This window comes from Coturnix japonica, chromosome 9, assembly GCF_054131305.1.
Source record: "Coturnix japonica strain WE chromosome 9, WE-NBRP24, whole genome shotgun sequence".
NCBI lineage: Eukaryota > Metazoa > Chordata > Aves > Galliformes > Phasianidae > Coturnix > Coturnix japonica.
The window spans coordinates 20626411-20640462 of record NC_140671.1 but is presented as its reverse complement, the minus strand read 5'-3'; the positions used below and the strand labels follow the sequence as shown (position 1 = coordinate 20640462).

Sequence of the window (14052 nt, the reverse complement as noted above, 5' to 3'; positions counted from 1 at the left end):
AAGAAAAGGTGCCCATTAGATATTTTTAAAGCTTCCAAAAATAGTCTCAAGTCTGCGACAAAGATTATTGAGTGGGAATATTGCAGACAGTGGTTCTGCAATGGAGACAATCATGGCTCCATGCGCTTTTGGCTGGGAGCTACAAGGAGGGGGACTCGTAGGACAAAGACCTCAAAAGGAATGAGTTTACTGAGGGGCTGCTCTTTAGATGGTGAAACCACAGCACTGCACAAGTAGTTCTGCTGGTGATCTCATGTCTCTTTTCCCTTCTGGGTTTGCAACTGCCCTTTGAGGCTGGCATCTCATTGCTGGAATTCAGTCTTTGCTGGAGACCTGCAGCCCCACTGCGAGAAGCACTGCTGTGCAGTACAGGGGTGACAAGGGAAGGCAGTGAGTTCTCTGTCTGGAATTTCTGAGTATAAAGGCAGAAGGAAAATGGACTGCTGATTTTTGCCTTGTAAGCACAATTGATGTTTGACTTGAAAAAAAGTATAACTTGGGTTATTGTTTCTGCCGCTGCACCCTCGGGTCAGAGCACTGCCATATAAGCAGTTGGTTCAGAGCAAGAGGGGAGGCAGAAACTTGGAGGGGAAAGAAGCACATGGGAGTGGAGCTGTCCCAGCAGGGTTCCCAATGCTTTCTTTCTCTCCCATCGTGAAGGCTTTTGTTTCCTTACTTGTGGCAAATGCCAAATCTACCGCTTGTGCTTTAATGCCTGGTGAGAGGGGAGAGGTCTCCAGAGAAACCATGAAAATGGGGAAAGATAAACTGGTGATTATTGAAATGACAAAATATTGCATTGGTGAATGCTGAATGGCTTATATGGAGAAGAGAGCGTTGCAGAATGGAGGGAGCTCTTTTATTGTTTGCACTTAGGAAAAAAAAAAAAGGGATAGTAAATATTCGCCTGCATTGATCACACAGTGAGTAGTTTGCTGTGCCAAAGCAGCCTGCATCAGTGCTCAGGGTTAGTGCTTATTGCAGGTGAACTGCCCATGCAAATGGTGGGTAGTTTGGAGGAGCACAGGTAGTTTTCATCCTGTATGGGCAGACACGAAGGTTGGTTCTGGTGGGCTTTGTTGGCCCTCAAAGCAGAAAAGGAACAAAATGGGACTGAGCAGTGGATAAGGATTTGAGGCTCAGTTCTTATTTCTCCTGTAAATACCATGTATCCCCTCAATAAAACTGATTTATGGCTTTTAGCCATGGTTCCTCACCTGTAAAATTGGGATAAATACTTCCTTTGTGCCCCATTTATTTACATGGTCGTCTCTTCCTATCTAACACCGCGCTTGGTGCAGCGGGGCCTCCTTCCTTTCTCAGCACTCCATGTGGAATTTATATTGCAGCAATCCTTGTAACTATCAGCAAAAGAAAATTACTGCAGACAGGCCTGAGGTCCCAGTGCTTCAGCTCTGCTCTGATAGTGCTGCTGGCTGTGGTTTGGTGGCTGTCCCCTGCCCGTGGCTCTCAGCGTGTACCCACAGCTGTCAGTGTGAATGACAGATTAACAAATGCACAGTGGCTTTGTTCCTCACTGTGCTGCCCCAGTGCCACGCTGGGTCTGCAGTGCAGAGGGATGCATGGCATTGTCTCACCCACTAACACTCTGTCTGGTAACTGGCAAAAGCAATGCTTTTCACCCGTTGCAATGGGTGTGCTGTAGAAAATGAAGACCGTAGGGATGTGAGGGTCTTGTTTAATTTGTTTTATTTCTTAATCCAAGAGTAAGAGAATGCAAAACTTCCAAGCTGAAAGGCTTTGTGCTCTGCTTGCTCCAGGAGATATTAGTGAGGGATCAGCTGGGTTCACCAGTCTCCACAAGGTACCTTTGTTTATGGATGAGGCCGTGCAGTTGGGGATCAGAGGTTGTGCATAGCTGCTGTAGAGCACGCTGGGCTGCAAAAAGTCGGGCACCAGAGATTAATTTCTTGGTTTCTTAGAGCCAAGGTTTAATAGCAGACCTGGGGAGGACAGTGATTGAGCTCACAACCAGCAGAACCTATAGTTCAGGTCAAGTGAAAGGAAGGAGCTAAGAGACTCAGCATGCTGCTTGCAGGAGGAATTCTAATGGCTTCATGGTATGGGGTCTGCACAAGGCATACAGGAGCTAGTGCCCGGGCTGCACCATGAAGCCTGCACAGCCCCGACCCCCTGCTCACTGCCCTGCTCTCAGCTGGGCATGGAAAGAATAAATCTGGAAGGGAACAAGAGAAAACAGAAAACGCTGGCAGTTTTTCAGTAGGGAGAATGGTGTGTTTGAGCTGCAGTGGAGAGGGACAGCTTTTGGTTCTAACTTTTTGAGTTGCATACTTCAACAAACAGTGTAAATTTGGCAGGATGAAGGCTGGGTGACCTATTCTGGCTGGATCGAGGACTGATTCTGAAGCTGGGATTTAACTCAGCTCTGACATTTCATGCTGCTATTCCATTCCACTTCAGTTTCAAAGTTTTCAGACTTTTTTTTTTTTAAAGATGTGCCCTTTATGTAACTCATTTAATTGTGTCTAACTACACGGTGATTTTTTTCCCCTCCCTACCTTCACAAATGCGATTGGATATACATGTAGATCTTAACTTATAGCATATATTACAGTAGGGGCAAGAGAATCTGCCTTGAGCTTTCATATTTATCCTGAATAAGGCTGTACCAACTGGTTCTGCCTTAAATTCTCTACCTCAAAGTCTCCTGGTGTTCTGTTTTCTCAGGAAGGAAACAGGTTGCACTGAACGCAAACTGCGCGGCATGGATTTACTCGTTAGACACAGATGGGATTCCTCTATCAAAGTACTCTTGTGTTGTCTGCATTCATTACACTCACTAGAAAAGCTATTGACATGACAGCATTCTCCTGTTAGGTTTTTTCCTGCTCTTTTAGAAGTGCCTGTTGGGTTGCAGTGGCCTGAAAATGCAGTGACCAAGATTAGAGGTTTGGACCTTGAGAGCCACAGGAGAGGAGCTTTCAATGTCTTCTGTATTTGTTATGATCAATTCATAGTGACTTGAGTCTGCAAATGAAGACGTTCTTATGAAATGTTTTTGATTTTATGCATTTTGATTCTGGTATTAAGTAGTGTGAGAAAAGCAAATCAGTCTTTTTGTTTGGCTGCTGGTTTAACGTCCAGTTCACATTAGCAGGATGCAAGGAATCTGGATGCTTGTTTGGAAGCCACTTATGAGATGTTCAATTTCCTTCTATGGAAGGAAATACTGGAGAAGACTTCTAATCTTATGATTCAAAGCATGAATCAGTCCCCAGATTGGATCTGTGCCTGCAGCAGTAAAAGGGGCAGATTGTCACAGGGTTGCTGCTTTGTTCTTCTCTGGAGCACCCTGTACAGCTGCTATCAAAGGCAGAAGAGCAGCATCAATGGAACCTGCTCTGCTCAATGCAAGCTCTGAGTCTGGTGATTTTCAGCAGCATGTCATCTTAAATATATATATTTTTTCTTTTCTCTTTCTTTATTAGTTTCATGTTCCAGCTGACTTCCTCCAAGAGAGGAACATGCTTTCCCATCAGAACTACCTGAAACACCTGAGTTCATTGGGACTGGAAGAAAACTGTCTCAGAGACAAAGATACACAGCTTCCCTGGATTGCTGGCTACATGCCTGATCTGAGGTCTGTGGTCATTTACTTTGCAATGGATTTTTCACTTTTCATTTGCCTTGTATAGGTATCACCAAATGGTTTATGCTTTCTGCTTTGCACTGTCTTTTTTGGGGGGAAAAACTACACAACAGCTCTGCACACTCCTTGTGCTGATAATCCCTGATGTGGCTGAACTGAAACAACACCCAGCCTGTGCCACTTAGCTGCTGCTGGACAGGACAATGCAGTGATGGTGGTATTTGAGGGAATGATATTCTATCACAAAGGGAATTTGTTACAACCATAATTTTACCAACACAAACGCAGAGAACAGCACTGATCTGAAAAGCCAGAGCCCTGCCTGTGAGTGAGCACAATCTGCAGATGGAGAGAAGCAACTTTCTGATTTCACTGCTAAACTTCCCCTCCTCAAACCAAAACAGTTTAATCAGTCAGATTCCTGTTTAATGAGTTGCACTGCTGCCTCTAACCAGGACAGTATCTTAGATGATGGAAATAATGGTTTCAGTAAGACTTACTGTGATCTCATTACCCCATAGATGGCCTGTGTACGTTCTTCCCCTGCCTCTACCACTCACCTTCACAAGCAGGACCCCAAGTTTGAGACTGAACCCCTCTGGCTGTGTGAGCTGCCACATGAAGGTGCTTTCCTGCACACTGTCCTCTAGTTGCTGCCATCAAGCAGTTGGTAAAGTCTGCAGCTTGCGGACAACTTTTCTTGCCAACCATGCATTACAGAGGGCTAATTGTAAAAGTGGTGCACCTGCTGGCTCCCTTGGTGGCTGGAGCCAACAGGAAAAAAAAAAAAAAAAAAAAAAAAAAAGTAATAGTAATTTATTAATGATCAAGTCACAAATAGTAATGAAAACAATAGGAGCATCTGAAGGAAGCGCTGCCGGGGGCAGAGGTGCAGGTGCTCTGTGCCCTGAGCAGGCTTGTCGGCATTTTTATAAAGCTACTTTACAACCCTTATTAATTTCCTACTGCTTTCTGTGTACCCCCTGCCCCTTTGCAAATGTTTTGCCTGCACGACAGGCTCAGCATTTCTTGTTGTAGGTGATAAAATAGCTGTCACCCTGTGGAGGGAGAAAGGAGGCAAATAAAATAAAATCAAATAAAAATGTTAGGTCCAGGGAAACAAAGCAGAGGAAGCAAAGCATTTCGGAGCAAACAAATGAGTTCTAAGGGAGACGCTGAGTCGGCACAGGGAGAGCGATGATGGGAGCTGAGCTGAGGAATGGGGAAAGATTGGGGATAGCAAGAGCTGGAGGGCGAGGGTGGCTCTGCTGAAAGTGAGGCAGGGCTTTGTGCATGGCCCTGGGTTTCAAAGGAGACTGTATGTACAGCCAGCGCCATCCATGAGGAGTTTGGGATCTGAAAATCCCAGCCGTAGTCTGAATAACTGCACTGCATTGGCAAGGTGAGAATTTGTTTAAGTAAGGAGAACAGAAGGCATATGAGCAACACCAGTTCAGGTGACATCCCCATACCAGGTGTCTTAAGTAGACATGGTAGAGATTAAGTAGACATTAAGTAAAGATGGTCGTGCTGTATCTCAAAATACAGTTTCTATATCCATATCAGAATCCATGCTAGAGCTGATAGAAGGCAGATAGAGCAGACACCAACCAGCCCAGTGTTGTTCTTTGAGCCGTAGGTAGGGTCTGCAGTGCTCCTTAGGGGTATATCTGCTAATGTAATATAGCAGTTTAATTCAGCTTGCAACAAAATAAAGCTGAACTAAGTGGAAAACTCTAGAGCTGCGATGGCTTAATTGCTCATACATGAGTCTTTACTATGCAATTTGGAAACTTTAGGCCATGGGAACTTGCTTCTGTGTTCTTGAGCCCATGAACTGCCTTAGTCTGTGGGTCTAACAACAATCAGCTCATAAAATGCTGTGAGTGCAGATTTCAGAGGTCAGCCTGAGTCCGTACCCAATCCATGTGGCTCCTGTGCCCTGCATTCGGCGCTCCAACGAGGTCAGTGAGCTGTCGAGCACACAGTCAGTGCTCTTTAAGCTACTGTGAATCTACCCCTGCTTTCTCTTTTCCCTTTTCTCATTCTCTCCTTGCTCTCACACACCCCCAAATCACAAACCCTCACACCAATGCCAGAAGCCTCTGAGGCTGTCGTAAGCCTGCAGTTATCTGCATTAGGAATAAAGCTGCCATTTTTAAAGCTTTTATACTTTTTATTCTTAACTCCACAGGACCCAGGAATCTTTTCCTGAAGTTAATGTGAATTCAGGGGGTGCGTGTTTTAAGAACTGAGCTGGGTCCTGTAAAAAAGGTAAGAACCAGCAGTTGGCAATGCTAATTATTGCCCGGTGATTTGAGGGGACCTGCACAACGTGCTAACGTGCCTATGATGACACACAGCATGATACATGGGGAAAGGTGAAGGCAAGGCTCGTATATCCCCATAACACTGAAGGCATATTTCCCTCTCTAATAACTTACAAACAGTCACCATTTGCTGTCTGCAAAATTAAACTCTCATCTCCTCCAGCCTGCTGATCTGGTGCACAGATATAGGATTTTAAGCTTCTCTATTGAAAAATGTCCCTGCAAAGCTGTCCATCAGAACTCCCGCTGCTTTCCAGACAGTATTATTAATAAGTTCTTCCTATCAGAAATGGGACCCTTTTAGAGCTCAGATAAGGTTTTTTTCCCTGTTAACCAGCTGGGCTGCTTGGCTGTGGACAAATGCCATGATGAATGACGGGTCAAGGATGGAGCAGGCTGATTTCTCTCCGAGCCTGACCTTGTCTCTGGTGTGACATCTGAAATGACAGGTGCATTAAAAAGTTATTTATGTAGGGGAGCTGCGATGCATTGTACCCTTTGCAAGGTAGCACCCAGTTTTGCAAGAGTATTAGAATAAAGGCTGCCTCTGTGTCTGCTGCCTCTTGTACTGCTGGCTTTCTGTAAGCAGCTGCTGTGAAAGCAAGAGGAGAAGCACGGAGCGTTTTTTAGTGCACAGAGGATGCTCTGGAAACTGAAAGGCAAAAAAGGGAGCAGGGTCTGAGAGCAGCAGCAGCAGACAGCTTCCCAGCAAATCACCTGCGTGTCTGCAGATTACTTGCCTGGAACAGCAGTAATCAGCTCTGGAAATGCACCTGAAGGGTTCTGGGCTGTTGAAGGGCCAATGTTGTGGATAAAATGCAGCACTGAGGATTAAATGATTTCTACTGTTCAGCTCTTTATGGCCTCAGTGCACTTGTAAGACATTCTCTGTTGAATCTCAGACTCTTTGTGAGTAGTTGTGCTGTGGCTCCCTTCTGTCTTTACTGTTGCTGAAATTAAAGGGACACTTCTGGCTTTGTCCTTCTTCCTGTAGGACACATAAGTGGAACTGTAACCATCCTGTGAACAGTCACTTCATTCTGGGAGATGAATAGTTGCTGAATGGCAAGAGATCGCAGCCTAAATCTCCAGAAAAATGCATGCAAACCCTATCAGGTTTCTATTGTCATCTGCCTGACATTGTGCTCCAAGTAGGAAATAGGAAAGGCAATAGGAAAGCTGCCTGTGTTTTGAAATCCAGAGCTTTCTCTGGACAAATAACACACTTGCTGTTGCATGGCCAAATGAGGACACAACATCCTATGGCACAGATTAAGTTGTAGAGCAGGGTTCATGGAAGAGCCCATGTGCAGTGATTTCTGCATCCTTCTGAGTGCTGATCAGATTAATGAGGACCACAGAAACATTGGAAAACTGTCGTAGTGACACATCAGTATCCTGTTAGCTTCAACAGAATTACAGCATTTGATATCAGCTCTTCCTTCCTTGCTGTTTCTCCACCCCTCCAAAACACCCCCTGAAACACTTGCAGGAGAAATTGTAAATTTCTTATTTTGTATAATGGGACTGTTAGAAGAGCTGCATGTTGGTGTGTGTCCAACTCACATTAACTTCAGTTTTGGGCTGCAGCCATACTCGAGTGACTTTGCAAGTCTTTTCTGACTGTCCAATTAAAGTTGATGCGTGCAGTAAATCTGCAGTATCCAGACAGTATTTGATATCTCCATTTTGGATCAGTGGTTGGGTCTGGGAAGTGGATGAAGCTTGCCTGAAGGCAGCATCTGCAAGTTGTTTTTTTTTCATCAGAAAAATGAATGGTCTGGTATAATGAATGATTTTGTATAATATCAAAGAAAGAGAGTATCAGCTGTGCACATCATATGCAGTATTGATTGCAAGTACGCTCATTAATTTGTGTGGTACAGGAAATTCCAGCCAAGGTTAGGAGAGCTTTGCTCTGTAGTGGAGCTGTGACTCCTATTGCCTTCAAAGAGATTTGAATCAGGTTGCAAACAACCAAAATTCATACTTCAGTTATTTCGCTATAGAAGTGTGTTGTCACAGACGACTTTGTAGACTTCTGGTAGAACAGCAAGGAAAAATGGAAATGTCCTGTCCCTGTTTGAGCCTGCTTAAGGGTTTGATCTGTACAGTTTCGCTGCTCTGGGCAAATGTAGGATGCATGGTGGAACTCTGTTCTCATTGTAGCACAACAAAAGAGAGGAGCTGGGGAGGGGAGGGAGAAGGTATGTTTTCCACCATGGCCTGTTTAAAACATTATGAGCTACCTCTCTTCCATCATGAGTCGTGGTTTAAAGCTACTGCCCAGGGGCATAAAAATCAACTCCTAACAACTTCCAGTGGGACCACTATTCCATCAGTGCTCCCATCAAATGTTGACTCCATGATCAATATTCACCCTCTTTCTTCGTTAATCATCAGTCTTCATTCATTTCTTTGTAACTTCCTGCTGACAGGGGCACTGTTCATACAGCAGCTGGTAGGGAAAACAGAACGAGCTGAACTGCTGCACGCAAGCTGTGAAGGGAAAAAGCCACAACAGTGCATTGTGTCAGCTCAAAATGATTCCTACGGATGCAGCTTTTTCTTTTCTCCTTGCCCTATATGCTCAATTTTCAATAGACGTTGTGAGGCAGGACCTTCAAACAATCCGTGGTTACTATCGCACTGCTTTACCTTGAGTGCCATTGGCACTTGGTAATTTAGAGCAGGAACTCTGCTGATGAAGAGTGAACTGTCAGAATTTGGCTTGTCAAATAAAATCTGTGTACAATCCTAAAATAGACAGTTTTGCAATTAACGCTTGCACTGTGATTTGCCAACAGGAAGCCCACTCCCAGCTTTGCCACAGTCCTCCTGAAGACCTTGTGTGTGAGACCAAACCTCTTCCCCATTGCCCAGCCTATGAGCTGAGAAGAGCTGCTGATTTCTCTATCATTCTGACTCTTTGGGCAGCTAATATTGCCCTTCTGCAGCACAGGGATCCTGTCCAAGATGCTCAAGGGGTACAAGCTCTGCACCAAGGCAATACTATTCTGCACAGCCAAGGAAGTTACTTCTTCCTCCCACTAATTTATTCCCCAAAAAGCTGCAGTAGATGCTGCCACGTTTACAAGTACACAGATATTTGCTCTCAGTGCCAGTCAATGAATGCTGCAGCTATGCAGTGTGACTGGAACACCATTGAAGATAATTCCATTTACTTGTGTGAGGGGCCCAATAATTAAATTTGGACATTATTCCTTTAATTACTACAATTTCGGATCACGGTTAGTATTCTTCTAAACTGATGTGATTTCATGCTAAATGTAGGATGCAAGTCTGTCCTTGCTCAGACCCCTCAGCATTCTGGAGTAAGATCCTGCACTGTTGGTTTTTGCAGACCTACAATATGACGTAGCTCCTGGTGCAGGAAAAAAGCATTGGATGGTTCAAGCCTTGTGATACTTCACTGAGAAGCTGTGCTGTTTTTTTAAGCCCTGTGCTATGCTTGTTCTTCATGCTAAATGGTGTTTTGATCATTTGTATTATAATAATTCATACTAATTAATTTGTAATTCCTAAATTAAGTGCACATGGGTTTCAAGCAGAGAGGTTACACTCAGGTTAACTATTGATTTTGGTCTTTGCTGTGAAGAAATTTAGATCTCATGTCTGTCAGATTTAAGACAGCCATCTTGACATCTATTAAGAGAGAGATACAGTTAAGAATCAGATTTTGTGCCTGAAAATATGCTTGCCTGGTGACTTTTGGGATCTGTTCTGCACACAGTACTGCATTCCTTAAGGCACCAACTGCTATACGTGCTGCAGTGCCACTCAGCAGTGAATTGGTGCTCTTGCAGATGCTGATATTATTAATGTCTTCTCAAAGAAACTGTGATTTTAAGAAAATCCAAGTTGAGTAGAGTCTCTATGAAATAAACAGCTGTTTTAAATACATATGATGCTTTTGCACCCTGCGGAGTAATGCTTTAAACAACCACTTCCAAACTGCAAAGGAAAATAAGGTGTTTGATTTGTTTTCGCTTCTTTCCAGCACATTTTCTTTCAATGAATAGATAGAGATTTTAACAACTTAATCATTCTGGTGGACTTGGAAGGAATTTGGCTGGATGCTACTGGCAAACTCCTCAAACCTGAGGCTGGAGGTGCCACAGTCCGTGTGTTCTGGATCGAAGGGACAGAAGGCAGCTGCTCATGGTTATGGATAGCTGGACGTATAGAGTGCTCTGAGCATCAGGAACAGTTTCCAACCATGTAGAAAGAAGAGTTTCCTTGAACATGGTCACAATCTCATGTTGCTCTTGTGCCTATAGGAGTATGAATTCTGGAGTGGGGGGAAAGATAAGACTTTGCCGGGGAAGTAAATGTTCCCATTTGCAATAAGCACGATAGATTTTGCTTATTTCCTTTTCCCTCTATTCGATGGAGAGGAGTTCGATTACTTTTGGATACATTTTCTTTTGCATAAGCTTTTCATGCGCTGTGTTTTGAGTGATGTGACCACTAGAGAGCAGACTTAGCCTAGTAACAGGAGTTAATTAGTTCTTGGCCTCTTCATTTCCTCCTGTCCCCTTTCCCCTCCCCCTGAATACACAGGCAGAGGGGGTTTGGGTGGCTCTGAGCTTGCCTCCAACGCTGTGCAATCTTAGGCCTAATTAAAACGCCTCAGACGGCCTGAACCCCGCATTAAAATTTGATGAGGAATTGATCAGCTAAGCAAACAGGAAATTTAGCTGTGTGAGTGAAGGTAATGTTTGCTCAAATGTGTAATGAGGTCCATGGGGAATATTTATGGGGACCTCAGTGACAGTTTCAGCAGTTCCTTCTCCTTGAAGTCATCTTCCCTACCTGCCCTCTCTGTTATGAGGCTGTAGGCAGAAGGGAATCCAACACCGCGTCAGCCGGGCGGTGGAAAATGGTCTGTGTGTGGCTGCGATGGTGCCATGGAAAGGTCTGCAAGAGGAGCTGTGAAACTGCAACCTGACTTCTTTAAAAACATCAGTGGCTCCATAATGTAAGGAGTTGTGTAGCACAATTGCTGGTGGAACTCCTTGCAGCGTGTTAGAAAGCAAACCGGCCTCCTAAAAGGGTCAGGTGTTGTGTTACAGCAGATGCTACCTTTATCTCCATGGACTGCAGGATAAGCTATACATGCTGTCAGCACAGGTATTTGGAGGCAAGGCGGTACGTTCACAGGGTAGGGAGCAATGCCCTCCTCAGCACATCTTATCTATTTCTAATAATCAGTAAAAGTGTAAATGCCTTCTACTTGCAGCAAACAGATAAATTTACATGCTTCTTATTTATCACTACTCTGTCAAACATAAATCAGCATGAGAGAGTCTTAACCTAAGCTGTTACTGACGGGTAAGATCACCCTCACACCTGTATCTGCAAGTCACTGCTGTTGCCCTCAGCTCCTGGCAGAGGCTTTGCAAAGATGTAGGGCTCTGCATTCAGGGCTCACACAGGCCCCGAGCTGCAGATGTGCTCGTCCCAGCCGTAGGACTTCCTGTGGTTCCTTCTTGTACCACTCGTGGCTACTTTTGACTGGTTGCAATTAAAGTTGAAGCTGACACTGTAAGGACTTGGAGCGAAAAGCAGAAGGATGGGCAGCCAACAGTCTGTGCCCAGTGGAACAAAGTAGGAAGGAGATATGATGGGTGTCTTGGTGTGAGCCCTGCAGATGGGTGAACATGGTGGTTGCAAGCCAGTGCTTTGCTTTCTAATGCAGCCGAGCTGTTCAACCTTGTGGCTTATCTGGTCTGCACTGTGTGAAGATGAATTGTCATGGGCCACAATGAAGAGCCGAAAGGACCCCGTAATAAATGTAAAGGGAGCACTTTGCTACTGAAAGGGAAAGGGGGCCTCATAGAAACCAAAGCAAAGGGTACTTACAGATAGATTATTTTGAGGGGGCAGAGGGGGAACAAATCATCATATACAACATTATATATGGTTTATATAAGTAATACAATTTATTTAGTGTATTGTTTTAAATAAAAACTGGGAAAGATACAAGATCATAAAACTGTTGGGATACCAGACCTTGTATTTCTGAAAGAAATGCATTGGTCTGGTTTGGTGACAGTGGCTGCCATTCCCAGTACGGCCATGTTTGGTTGTTGTGAGTGACGGGTGTGCACTGGGGCCAAACTGAGATTCACTGCCATGATGGCAGGGGATGGCTGCAGGATGGGGTGGGTTGTTTGCAGGTTGGGATAGGAAAGGGAAGCTGCTTACAGTGACGGTGGGAGTTTCCGTCACTGAATGCAGCATGAGAAGTTGGCAGAGCTGTAGTATTTCTTCTGCCAATAAAATCCAGGTAGGTTTGCTTAGTCCAAAGCATGTGTGTGGTGGCTTTCGCTGTATACATCTTCTAGGTGTTGCAGCAACAGCAGGGATGGATTAGTGCAAGAGAGGGTGATTTTTCTTCCATTCTGGTGGCAAAAATCGAGGGGAGCTGTATGTCCCATTTCAGGTGCACTCTAATTTCTTGACAGTGCCCAGCACCCTGTGCACCCTGTGTGTGGCAGGAGGGCGATCCCAGCCCTGTGCTCGTGGTGGTGATGTTCAGCTCTTCGATCTCTCAGCCGCTGTTGGCTGTGCTCTGTGCAGTGTGCGTCTCTGTGGTACCGGCAGCCCTGTCCTGGGCACTGTGTGCTGAGCAAGGCTGATGAGCGGGGAGTGGAAGGATGAGCTGGAGCTGCCGGTATGTTGTCCAGCGCGGTGCAGGGCAGTGATGCTGAGCGAGAGCTGAGGCCAAGAGCTGTGCAGCGCCTCAGCCTCTCTCCCGGCCGCGCTTTCCGTCCCCGTTGCCGTTCCTTGCTGAGGTTGGGCCGCCCGCTCACACCTGGGGCCCGTCGTGGTGCCGCGCGTGGTCTCCGGCGGCCATCTGCCGCTCCTGGGCCACCCGCCTCAGCCATTCCCTGTCCTCTTCTTCGCGGGGTGGCTCCTCGAAGCGGCTGCGCTGGTTGGGGTCCCCGTGCCAGGAGTTGCTGCGCACCAGCGGGCGGGGGGGCCTGGAGGGGCTGCGCTGCGTGCGCCGTGCTGGGACGCTGCGGGAGCGATGGGCAGATCTTGATCTCGTCTGCCGCCGCTCCCTGGTGCGCTGCAGCCTTCCCCGGGGCCGGCGGGTCGGGGGGCGACCCGAGGGGCGCCAGCTGAGGCGCAGCATGCCGGTGATTAACCCCCGGCACAGGGGGCAGTTGGGCGTGTTGGCCGTCCAGTGCTGGATGCACTCCCTGCAGAAGATGTGCCTGCAGGGCAGAGCGCGGACGGCATCCTCCATGGGGCCCAGGCAGATGGGGCACGGCTCCTCGTGGGCCTCCGCCGGCCACGTCCACGTCTCCCTCCTCCTCCGGTTGGAAGCCGCCTCCCGGCTCATGGCTGCGGCTGCCCTGGCGCTGTGTGGCTCCAAGGATGGATTTGGGTGAAGCTGCCTCTTGCAGAGCAGTCAGCAGCCTCCAGGCCTCAGCGCCTGTCAGGTGTCCTACCTGTGGCAGACAGCTCGTGTGCCACCGGCAGGAGCTCTGAGCTCTGGGGATCCTCCAATGGGATCCTCAGTGACTCGCAGTCCTCTCGCAGGACTCTGATGTCTCTCGCACTGGCAAGGTCTCAGTGTCTCGTGCTCCCACAGGAGACGTTCACACCTCGAGAGTCGCCAGCAAGACTCAATGCGGGCTGGGCCCGCTGGCTATGGGTAGGCACCCGGCCCACTGTGAGGTCACGGGGCCACTGTGACCCTGCGCTGCCATCACAGACTGCACAGATAGGTGGAGGTTTGCTGTCCGGTGGTTGTGGTGTTGATATTTGTGGTGTTTTCCAGCCAGAGTCCACCCAAGGGCTTTCACTGGGACATTTTCACTAACAGTGAGAATAAATCATCTATTGAAGCTAGAAATGTAACAGATTTGTGGATGTTGTTGCTCAGTGCTGTAGCTGTGATCGTGCTGGTATTTGGTAGCAGTGCTAGCAAAGCAAATGCTATCATGGGTGTTTTTCAGCAGGAAGTGAAGGGGCAGTGCTTACCAAGAAGGGATCCCTGTCTTGGTGGGGAAAGAGCAGTCCAGCTTCTCTGTTTCTCTTGTCTCCTTAATCTCT

At 46.7% G+C, this 14052-nt stretch overlaps 1 pseudogene; it reads right to left on the bottom strand.

Moving 5' to 3' along the window:
- Positions 1-501: 501 nt before the first annotated feature.
- On the bottom strand, positions 502-13942 carry LOC146759780 (uncharacterized; annotated as a pseudogene).
- Positions 13943-14052: the final 110 nt, after the last annotated feature.